This window comes from Arvicola amphibius, chromosome 1, assembly GCF_903992535.2.
Source record: "Arvicola amphibius chromosome 1, mArvAmp1.2, whole genome shotgun sequence".
Taxonomy (NCBI): Eukaryota; Metazoa; Chordata; class Mammalia; order Rodentia; family Cricetidae; genus Arvicola; species Arvicola amphibius.
The window spans coordinates 143323279-143335634 of NC_052047.1; positions in this window are offsets into that span (position 1 = coordinate 143323279).

Genomic DNA, 12356 nt, shown 5'->3' on the forward strand with positions numbered 1-12356 from the left:
AAAGCATGACTGGAGCCGGGACCTAAGAGATTTAAGGATGATAGTGTATGTGGAATGAATATACCTAAGGCCTAGAGAAAGCTGTTAAAGCTTTCTGTTCCAGAGGTTGAATGTGGTGGTGTCCACCTTTAATCCCAGCAGTAGGTAGGCAGAGAGGCAGGTGGATTCCTATGAGTGTGAGGCCAGCCTCATCTATACAGTGAGCTCAGGACAGCCAAAGCTACGTAGTGAGACTTTGTCTCAAAACAAACAAACAAACAAACAAACCAAAACAACAACAACAACAACAACACCTTTCTGTTTCAGGCTGGTTCTCTTTTGTACATCAGCCAGAACCAGTTATGTGCTATTATTAAAGAGCTCTTGCCTGGGGGCTGGAGAGATGACTCAGAGGTTTGACTCAGAGGTTAAGAGCACTGGCTGCTCTTCCAGAGGTCCTGAGTTCAATTAACAGCAACCACATGGTGACTCACAACCATCTGTAATGAGATCTGGTGCCCTGGTGCCCTCTTCTGGTGTGCAGGTATACAGGCAGACAGAACACTGTATATATAATAAATAAATCTTTAAAAATAAAAAGCTCTTAGCCGGGGGGGTGGTGGCACACGCCTTTAATCCCAGCACTCGGGAGGCAGAGGCAGGCAGATCTCTGAGTTCGAGGCCAGCCTGGTCTACAAGAGCTAGTTCCAGGACAGGCTCCAAAGCTACAGAGAAACCCTGTCTCGAAAAACCAAAAAAAATAAAAATAAAAATAAAAATAAAAAGCTCTTCCCTTTATTAATCTCCCTTTAGTAATAATTAATTATTAAGTGTGGAGTGATTTCTCACCGGCAAGTCCTATTAAGATTCAATACCAACCATCTTCAGAACACACTAGTAACTGGAGGTTTTAGGTTTAAGCCTCCTGTTCTGCTAACCCCAATAGGCTAGGTTCTGCCAGAATCCCGATATGCAGATCAGAGAAAATAATGGTGAAAAAGAGGGGCACATGTTCAGGTAGGAAGAGTGACCCCAAGTCCATCTTCCAATGGGGCAAGAGGCATTCATAATTTAGCAGTCCTGGTCTACGTGTGGTCCTGCCAATCACTCTCACCCTCAGCCCTGGCTTGGCCAAGGTGGCCTGAACAAGTTCTACTTCAGGAGATAAAGTGGTTCTCCCTCACTTCAGCTCCAGGGTGCAGCCTGGCCTTCAGGGACAATTGCTCTCAACTGGTTCCTGTCTTAGTCGTAACAGGTTTCCCTCTTCCTGGAATCCAGGGTGAATGCAATGGGCAATGAGGAATGAAGAAACCACACACACACAGCTGGGATCAGGTAGACTGTATGCTTTGGTGGAGATACACCAGCTGCCTGAAAACTCAGCTCTTTTATTTCGTATAGCTGAAGGAGGAAGCAGGCTAGCTCATAGCTCTACAGGGGTCTTCTAAAAGGGAACAGTCTCAGGCCCCAGGCATCAGGGAAGAGGAAGCTGTGGTTAATTCTGCACACACCGTCAACATCTTACTCAGACCAGAGGAAGGTCTTGCATCTGAGGTCTGAGGCATTTATCCACACAGGGTACCCTCACTCCCCACACTGTGGGTTTAGCAATGACCTATCTCTGGGCCTTCTGTCTTGGGTGTTTTGTTTGTTTTGTTTTTGTTTTTTTGGTTTTTCAAGACAGGATTTCTCTGTAGTTTTAGAGCCTGTCCTGGAACCAGCTCTTGTAGCTGGCGTGGGGCCTTCTGTCTTGAAGAGGATGAGCTGGGTTAGATGGAGACTCTTGAGTGATTATGGGCTGACAGCAGAGGTAAGCAGGTGACTCACAGTAAAGGAGACAAACACAAGATGAAGGTAGAGATGCCATCATTTCCTCTTCATCCTGCACTTACTAGTAACATAAAACCCAGCTCTCACCTCAGAGGGAATAAAAGGGAATTTACACTGAGCCAAATAGGAGTGTTTTGGTCGGAATTTCTGCCTACATGCTTGCCTGCAGGCCAGAAGAGGGCACTAGATCTCATTACAGATGGTTGTGAGCCATCATGTGGTTGGTGGGAAATGAACTCAGGACCTCTGGAAGAGCAGGTGGTGCTTTTAACCACTGAACCATCTCTTCAGCCCAAAATAAAATAAATCTTAAAGAGAAATGGAAGTCCACCAGGAGTCATTTTGTAATATTGCTCATCTACTTCCTGTTAGGATTCAGGCATTATACTGGCCCCTGTCACCTGGCAGGATGCACTCAGGCAGTACCCTGGCCAGCCCATGGTCCTGTGTCTGCTACTTCACTATGTAGTCTGTACGCAGGTGCAGAAGGTCCCTTTAAGAGACAAGCTCCGTCTGGTTTCTACCTCTGCCACCCGAGTTCAGCCCGCTGTTCTTCCAAAAAGGCAAGCAGGTCTCTACCTCTGCCTCTCTCTCTCCCTTCCCTCTTCCCCACTTCTCTCAGTAAATTCCTTACTTAAGCTCCGTCTGCAGGGCGTATTTGTCTCTCGCCCGCCATGAGGCCTCTGGCTCTCACCCGCCAACGTCCCTCTCGTACAGAGTCATTACACTTCCCATTGGCAGTTTAAGTAGGGTTCAGTACTTTTCAGTCCACCTACGCTGTACTAGAGATACTCTGAAGGCGCAGTTCATTATTTTTAAACTTTTTTTTAAAAATTACATGTGTGTAATTTATTTTTATTTTATTTTATTAAGTATACAGTGGTCTGCCTGCATATATTCCTGCAGGCCAGAAGAGGGCACCATATCTCATTATAGATGGTTGTGAGCCACCATGTGGTTGCTGGAAATTGAACTCAGGACCTTTGGAAGTGCAACCAGTGCTCTTAACCTCTGAGCCATCTCTCCAGCCCCATTTTTAAACTTTTTTCATTTACTTTTTATTAGGCTTATTTAATTATTGTAATTATTTTGGCTTATCGAGACAGGGATTTTCTGGGTAGTCCTGGCTATCCTGGAACTCACCTGGCTGGCCTCAAACTCAGAGATCCACCTGCCTGTCTCCTGAGTGCTGGGATTAAAGAAATGCATCAACATGACTGGTTTTTGTTTGTTTGTTTTTGTTTGTTGGCAAATTAGGTCGTTATGATAAGTAACCAGGCTAGCTCAAGAGTAACAGGAATACTTCAACGGTTAAAGAGGGGAAACTTACACTATAAGAATGGGAGTTCCGAAATCCAATAGGTCTGGCAGGCACCGTGGAGAGAGAGCACGCACCTGCATCTCCCGGTTTTTCTACCTGGGCTCCAGGCGGCCACACCCTAACCAGATGTGTTTGGTTGAGCTTCCCACCATTTGTTTTTAACTTTATGTGCACTGGTGTTTTGCCATGGGTGTTGCAATCCCCTGGAACTGGGAGTGACAGACAGTTGTGAGCTGCCATGTGGGTGCTGGGAAATTGAATCCAGGTCCCTCTGGAAGAACAGTCAGTGCTCTTAAACCTCTAAGCCATCTCTCCAGCCCCCCAAGGCCTGGCTTCTTTATTTTGTATGTATACATGGTGAGAGGGTATCTGCTCCATGGCTTACGTGCGGAGGTCAGAGGACAAACTGAGAGTTCATTCTTTCCTTCGACCATGTGGATCCAGGAATTAATCTCAGGTCATCAGGCTTCATGGTGAGTCATCTTGTCAACTAACCCATTTCAAAGGCTGTGTGTGTGTGTGTGTGGTGTGTGTGTGTGTGTGTGTGTGTGTGTGTGTACTTGTGCTGTGGTACAAACGTGGAAGTCAAAAGAAAACATGAAGCTGGGTGGTGCTGGCAGGGGTGCACGCCTTTAAATCCAGCTCTTGGGAGGCAGAGCCAGTCAGATCTCTGCATTTGAGGTCAGCTTGTCCTACAGGGTGAGTTCCAGGAGAGGCAGGGATACACAGAGAAACCCTGTCTCCAAAAACAAAACAAAATGAAACAAACAAACAAAAAAGACAACGTGCAGGACTCTACGGACCAGCTCTCCCAGCTCCACACAGGCTGCCTGTGAATAGACTCTTTCTTCTCTACAGTCATCTTTTTGGTGCCTGGCACTGTGTAGCAGGCAGTGTGGACTGCCAAGGGACAGGATCTATGCCAGGCAATGTGCTAAGTACCTAGGAAGCTCCCCTTCATTGTTTTAGGCAAGCGGTCAGAAATGTCACCTTTGTAAACCCAGGTGTGTCACCTGCTCCAGCAACTTATTATAGAGTTCTAGGGAGCGTCAAGTTCCTTCACAGTAGGCTGCACAGAAAAGGAAGGACTCTGGTGGTTCCTTGAGTAAGCAAAGGGGTCAGGTACAAAGTCCAGAGGCGCTTCTCTCTCCTATCCAATCCAACCCTGACTGGGCAAGTTTCTGAGTGACAGGCCGACTCACCCAGCAAGATCTTTCTTCCCTTTCTGACATAACACCTCACCCTCCTGCAAAAGGGAACCAAGGGTCAAATGTGGTAGCACACATTTATGCAAGCATCTGGGAGGTGAAAGGACTGTGAGGAGGTCAAGGTCATCCTCAGCCACACAGCACGTTTGAAGCTTGCCTGGAACACCTGAGACCCTGTCTCAAAAAACAGGAGAGGGGGTGAGTGGAAACTGAGCTGGACACATCCACTTGTTAGATATGCCTGTCCCAAACTGATGGGAGAACAAGGTTCAGTAAGCCACAAAAGATCCTTTTTCCCCTATCAATTGCTGTAAAATGTGTGTGGGGGAGTGAGTCATTACTTATTTAGCTCTCTGGAGAACACAATTGTTCCCTGATGCCTGCTGCATCCTCACGCTGGAGCACTGTGCATCTTTCTGTCTTTGAGGGACCCGGCAGTGTGGATTATTGCTGCTCTGTCTGGGGTAGTGCTCTGGCTTGCTGCAACCACTCAGATTCCCTGAGTTTGACAAGCTCTGGTCCAGCACACTGTGAGTCACACAGGGCTACTAAAAGGACCCCAGGCTGAGCCAACAATCTCCAAGCCTGGGGAACAGAGGAACAAAGAATACTCAGTGGAGATAATGGCCCACCTTGAGGACAAACTCAGTTCTTTTCACCTGCACTGCTTCTACCTCCTTATCTGTCTACCTTTCCTCTTGCCCAGATATGCTGTGGGATAATGCTCTTGTACACTGTAAATATTTGTCACTTGTATTAGTTTAACAAAATGCTGATTGACTAGTATAGGCAGGGCAACCAGACTAAGAGAATTCTGGGAAGAGGGAAGGCAGAAAATCAGTCACCAGCCAGATGCAGAGGAAACAAGATGAGAATGCCTTTCTGAGAAAAGGTACCAAGTCTCGTGGCTAAACACAGACAAAAATTATGGGTTAATTTAAGTTGTAAGAGCCAGTTAATAATAAGCCTGAGCTAATAGGTCAAACAGTTTATAATTAATATAAGCCTCTGTGCGCTTTTTTGTGACTGAACGGTTGTGGGACCAGGTGGGGCTGAAACTTCTGTCTACACAGATACTTCCGGAGTCTGCCAGGAACCAAACCAACAGGAACAGCCTAAGCATTCACCCAAATCTAAATAATTTGCACAATAATATATAACCAGAACATCTTCACCTTGACAGATGGCCTCTGGATGTCCTGCATGGTCCTAGCCTGCAGGTCACTTTGGCCACCCTCTTAAGAAAGCTGCTGGGGGCCAGGCGGTGGTGGCGCACGCCTTTAATCCCAGCACTCGGGAGGCAGAGGCAGGCGGATCTCTGTGAGTTCGAGGCCAGCCTGGTCTACAGAGTGAGTTCCAGGACAGCCAGGGCTGTTACACAGAGAAACCCTGTCTTGAAAGCGCTTCCCACAGCTTGACTTGCAAGGCTGTGGGTACTGGGTGTGGGGTGGGATCAGTCTGAATGCCATGAAAGCAGGGACTGAGTGACACTTCTGCTCTTCCCTCCTTGAGACAAAGGCTGCAGAATCTGAGACCATTTGAGAATGATCCGTTTCTGAAGGACTGGCTCATAGAAGTCATGGGGATGATCATCACTGCCTCGATGTCACTGACTGAGGTCCCCTGGTGTCGGAGATGGGAGGACGATAGAGGGAGGAGGTTACTGAGGAAATCAGGCATGGGAGAGGTGGTGTGCCATGGGTAGTTCACCAGGTCAGAGCTGGGTAGTGTGCAGTGCAGTTCACCAGGCCAGATGGGACCCTATTCACTGGAGAGTTAAGAAAGAAGTTGACTCAGCAGGGACCTCGGGACTAGTCTGGGGATTTAGCGGCTCTACAGAGCCCTATTGTGGGTCATGATCTTTACAGGTAGGAAAGGCTCTGTTGGATCTGAATGACTTAGACTAGCATATAAATCAGCTTTGTATGGTGCTAAAGAACTCAAGAGGACATGAAAGAAAGGGGGGTAGTAAGGATTTCTGTGTAGGTCCAATGAAAGCAAGTGTGTGGAGGTTTGTGTGGAGATAGAGTCTTAGGGGGAAAGTTGGCAGAAGTCAAATGCTGTGCTCGTTACCTTTCACCAAAGATGTCGGTGATTCCTGCTCTGCCTGCTGCCGTGGAGGAACACTTGTGGGGTGGGTCTGTCCCAGCAGCTTTCTTTTTTTTGTTTTGTTTTGTTTTTTGTTTTTCGAGACAGGGTTTCTCTGTAGTTTTGGAGTCTGTCCTGTAGCTAGCTCTTGTAGACCAGGCTGGCCTTGAACTCACAGAGATCCGCCTGCCTCTGCCTCCCAAGTGCTAGAATTAAAGGCATGCGCCACCACCACCTGGCCTGTTTTACTGCTTTTTAAATTTTTTTTGATAATTTATTTTTAATTTAATTACATTAAAAATTTTATTTTTATTTTATGTGTATGAATGTTTTGGCAATATGTTTTTATGTTGTGCCATATTTGTGCCTGGAGCCTGCAGAGGTCAGAAAAGGACATTGGATACCCTGGACCTGGAGTTACAGTTGTGAACCCCCAGGTGGGAACCCCCAGGTGGGTGCTAGTAACCAAACCCTGGTCCTCTGCAAGAGCAATAAGTGTTCTTCACTGCTAATCCATCTCTCCAGCCCCTCATTACTTTTTAAAAATGTCCTCCCTGATTCAGGCATTTCAGATGCAGAATATTCCAAGTATAGGTTTATCTGTATTGAGCATAATTAAGGACCCCCCTCCCCAATCTAAATGCTGAGTCATTGATTTTCCTTGGGTCTGAGGGGTGGGTGTCTTCTGTGACTTCTAGCTTGCTCTCTCCATTACCCACTAATTCTCCCAGGAGGAGCACTTTAGCAGAGTTAACTTGTACTGCCTTTCCATTGCTCCACCCCCAGTCATATGAAGCAGAGCCAATGCCTTTGGCACATTTTATCTCCCCTCCTCCCCACTTTTAGAGCAGCCCAGAAGCTAGTGTGGAAGATAGCATCCATGGATCTTTCCCCATAATTCCTGCCTTACATAATCAAGCTATTTCTGCACAAACTGCGGAGTCTCAGTTTTATATCTTCTGTTTGTTTGTTTGCTTTCTTTTCCAGAACATGGTTTCACTTGCATAGCCCTGGCTGTCCTGGAACCCGCTCTGTAGACCAGGCTGACCCCGAACTCACAGAGATCCTCCTGCCTCCACCTTCTGAGTGCTGGGATTGAGGGTGTACACCACCACGGCCTGGCTCTGATTCATATCTTATCAGTTCTACATCAAAGGCCACACAAGCAATGCCACAACTTGCTCATCATTCTGCCCCTTATTGTCTTAGGGTCACAATTATTGTGAAACGCCATGACCTTGGGGAACAAAGGGTTTGTCTCGCTCACAAGTAGTCCACAGTTCATCACCACAGTCAGTGAGGTAAGGAACTCAATCAAGCATGGCAGACACCTGGAGGTAGGAGCTGATGCAGAGGCCCTTGAGGGCTACTATTTCCTGGTTTGTTCCCTTTGGCTTGCTCAGCCTGCTTTCTTATAGAACCCAGAACCACCGTAGCCACACCCACAATGGGCTGGGCCTTCCTACATCAATCACTAAGAAACAACCTACAACCTTGCCTACAACCCAATCTTTTTTTTTTTTTTTTCGAGACAGGGTTTCTCATTAGCTATAGAGACCAGGCTGGCCTTGAACTCAGAGAGATCCACCTGCCTCTGCCTCCTGAGTGCTGAGATTAAAGGCGTGCAGCACCACTGCCTGGTTTACAGCCCAATTTTAAGGAGGTATTTTTTCAATTGAGGTTTCCTTCTCTCAGATGATTCTAGTCTGTGTCAAGTTGACTTAAAACTAGCCAGTATACTTACACACTATTTTAGAGACTATAATATAGCTTCTATTCCATCAGGAGTTTGGATGCATCTTCACATTGATTAAGAAGGCATGCCCAGTGGTGGTGGTGCACACCTTTAATCCCAGCACTCAGTAGGCAGAGGCAGATGGATCTCTGTGTGTCCGAGGCCAGCCTGGTCTACAGAACAAGTTCCAAGACAGACAGGGGAAAAGAAAAAGAAGAAAAGAAAAGAAAAGAAAAGAAAAGAAAAGAAAAGAAAAGAAAAGAAAAGAGAAAAAAAAAGAAAGACCGCTGTCCTCACATTACAGTTTAGGCTGTCCGGAAATCCATATATATCACAGACTGGCCTTAAACCTGTGGTAATACTCCTGCCTTAGCCTTCTAAGTATTGTGATTACAGGTGTGAGCCACCATGCCTAGCTTATCCTTTTTTTCTAGTTCAATGTTTAATCTTCCCATTGCAGGTAAAGCAACCGCCACCGCAGCAGGGGCATGCTGCCCCATACAACATAGAGTAAAATGGCCCCCTCAAGATTGCTTCCATTTCCCACAGTTCACTCTCAGATGGTTTAGGTTTAGTTATGTGTCTAACCCCTTCTTCCCCTTGTTAAACTATTCCTGGGGAGATGTAAGCAAATGTCTACTCACCCCATATTTGGGAATAACAACAGATCAAGGTACAGATACCACCCAAGTCCAACTCGGTTTTATTGAAGTTACTTACAGGAGCAGAAATTACTCAAAAACAGCTGTATCTCTAAAGACACAAAATCTGGGGACCTGGGGGATGCTGCACAGCCCGCAAGGAGCTCAACAGGCTGGAGAACGTCCTTTGCAGGTGGCTTGGTTGGTTTGAGCCTCTTCCAGGAAGCCCTGCTGGTCTTTGTGTCTTCTGGGTCTCTGCTTCTTCCAGGCAGCCGAGATGGACACAGTCTTCATTGCTGATAAACTTCCCCTCCGTAGGGAAACTGGTAGGTTTTGGGGACTTCCGAAGCTATTCTGAGTTGTTTGCCTAATGAGCTTCCCTGAAGGATGGAATGATAGCATCCTTATAGCAAGAACTGCTTCCGTTCCTCCCAAACTCATTGTCGATGCTGTTCTGCCTAGGTGGACGGTAAGTGTTGTGTGATTTCTCTTTGACAGCACTGTCCTCTGAGCCAAACTGCCGCCATCTTTACCAGTTCTAGTTATGCTTGTTGACTGCTGATGTTCCTTTATAGAAGGAAGGGGTAGGGAGGATCATGAGACATTCACCTGAACATCCAACCTCTTCCCAACCAGTTGTATGAATTCTCCAGCTACATGAGGCCTGGGGTCTCAAAAAGGGGTTAGGGTATATAGGTTGAAAAGGACAAGGGAGGGAACTCAATCTGTGCAAGCCATGGGAAAGCCATCATCCACGAGGGGGTGGGGTGCAGCCTTTCCAGTGTGGCTGCTCTGGGTTCAGCTCATGCTCTTACCAGTAACCTCTTAGCCAGGCTCTGTAAGAAAACCCAGTAATGCCAGGCGCTGGTGTGGGTAGATGCTGACTAGTGAGGGGGTGCCTGCAGGTGTCATAGAGGGAAGGGAACCACAGGACGAGATAAGATGAAAAATCAGTGCAGTTTTCATCAACTCAAGGTGATAATTCTCTCAACAGATGTGAACAAACATCTACTTACCCCAAATAGGGCCCTGATAACAGACCAAAGGGGCAATCCCATTCAAGTTCAACTTGGCAAACCAGTAAGTTATTGCTTTTCCACGAGCATGGGTGACTCAAACAGCTGATTCACCAACAATGCCCACCCCTGCACAGGTGACGACTGCTGAAAGCCCCACAGGTGGAGTAGCCCTTTAGTGAACCTACCCCTCCATCACAGTGGTTCTCAACCTTCCCCATGCTGTGATCCTTTAATACAGGTCCTCATGTTGTGGTACCCCGCAACCAAAAAATTATCTTCCTTTTTTGAGACAGGGTTTCTTTATAGTTTTGGAGCCTGTCCTGGAACTAGCTCTTGTGGACCAGGCTGGCCAAAAAATTATTTTCATTGCTACTTCATAACTGTAATTTTGCTACTGTTTTGAATTGTAATGTAAATACCTGTGTTTTCTGATGGTCTTAGGTGACTCCCAGGGGATTGTGACCCACAGGTTGAGAACTGCTGCTCTTGTCCTTTCTGAGACAGTGCAGCTGGCTGAGGCAGAGGGGACAGTGACCAGCTATGAGATCAAGTGAAGGTCTGAATGTTTGGTTGGAACCTCCAGCTTACTACTATTTGATCAAAAAAGCCCCATTCCTCTCTCTCTCTCTCTCTCTCTCTCTCTCTCTCTCTCTCTCAACCCCACCTACTCAGAGTCTCTGAACAAAGAAAAGGCACAAAAAAGTCCAGTTCTGCATTTTCGGCGACTACAGCAGTTTCCTCCCCTGAAGTTGACAGTCGCCCAAGTCCCTGCCTAAAGTGGTCAGCTTTTGACCATACTTGGGCACAAACCCACTCACATCACAATGACGCGTCATCAGCCCTCACCTACAACCTCTACAATCTATCTGCTTTAGTTCTGGTGGGTGGCTTCTCTGCCCTCCATCTCTGGGACTGGAGAACCCGTCGGGAAGATGCTTTGTTCAAATAAACCTGTTGTTATACTTTTTCAATTGGGCTTGATCTGGCTTACGGTGTAGGTGGAGAAACCTGGGTGGGGGTGGGGGAGAAGATCTATTACTCATGGCTTTCCCCTTAGAGTGGCTGTTAACAGTCCCAGTTTTGTGAGGATCCTATGGGAAAAATCACTTTTCTGCCTTCTAAGTGTAATGACCATTTCATGTTAGGAGGACAAAGTTCTAAGTCTGCCAGCTTTTAGCCAGGAGTGTAAAAAACAATGTTGGTTACTGCTAAGCATGTTAGGAATTGACATGTTTTGTTTGTTTATTTTTGTTAAATTTATGTGTAGTAGAATGTAGTTAGATGAGCCGGGCAGTGGTGATGCATGCCTTTAATCCCAGCACTTGGGAGGCAGAGGCAGGCAGATCTCTGTGAGTTCGAGGCCAGTTTGGTTTACAGAGTGAGTTCCAGGACAGCCTCCATAGCTACTGAGAAATCCTGTCTCAAAAAACCTAAAAAAAAGATAGATAGATAGATAGATAGATAGATAGATAGATAGATGATAGATAGATAGATAGATAGATAGAAAAGAATGTAGTTAGATGAGAGTAGACAGCTGCACCAGAGTGAACTGCTACCTCAGGAAGAAGAGCCAACACAGAACCTCCTAAACTCGTCTGCTCAGCAGGCTGTAGTCAACTCACATGCTGCTACCTGGAAGTCCTAGGAATGGTGGTGGGGTGCGGGGTGGGGGAGGATGTTGCAAGCCAGAGTTTATGATGTGAAGCCTGGATTCTGAACATTATCATCCCCAATTCTTTTTTTTTCTTTTTTTTTTTCTTTTTTTGGTTTTTTGAGACAGGGTTTCTCTGCAGCTTTTTTTTTTTAGAACCTGTCCTGGAACTAGCTCTTGTAGACCAGGCTGGCCTCGAACTCACAGAGATCTGCCTGCCTCTGCCTCCTGAGTGCTGGGATTAAAGGCCTGCGCCACCACCGCCCGGCTTCCCCAATTCTTTAGTTCCTCCTTTTCTGAGGGACTCAAGCATTGGGTTGCTGGTGACCCATTTCCTAATGCTGATGAAGTAAGTCTTCCTCTTCTCAGTAACACTTACCTCCTTAATTAGCGGGCTGGAATAGGTGATTGAGCAGAGCCAGTTAGGGCTGCTGCAGCCCAGGCCCTACCTCTAAAACTCCGACTTTAAGCACAGAAGAGTCACCACCAGTATTCACAGGGAAGCTGGGTTAGGTTGCTCCAAGCCCACTGGCCCTTCCAGAGGTAGCAATTGGCACCCACCCTGCAAGGTGAAGACAAGCCTCAAGCTCCTCTTGGTCACAAGCTGGAGCCCTGGCTATGACTCCATACACCTGGTCAGTCAGGCCATAGAGCAGTGACCTTTCAAATGCTGCGACCCTTCTATACAGTTCTTCACATTGTATTGACCCCAGATCATAAAATTATTTTTGTTGCTACTTCATGGCTTTAATTTTCCTACTGTTATGAATTGGGGTTTGTTTTGTTTTGTTTTTCGAGACAGGGTTTCTTTGTGTAATAGCCCTGGCTGTCCTGGAACTCACTTTGTAGTCCAGGCTAGCCTCAAACTCACAGAGATCCACCTA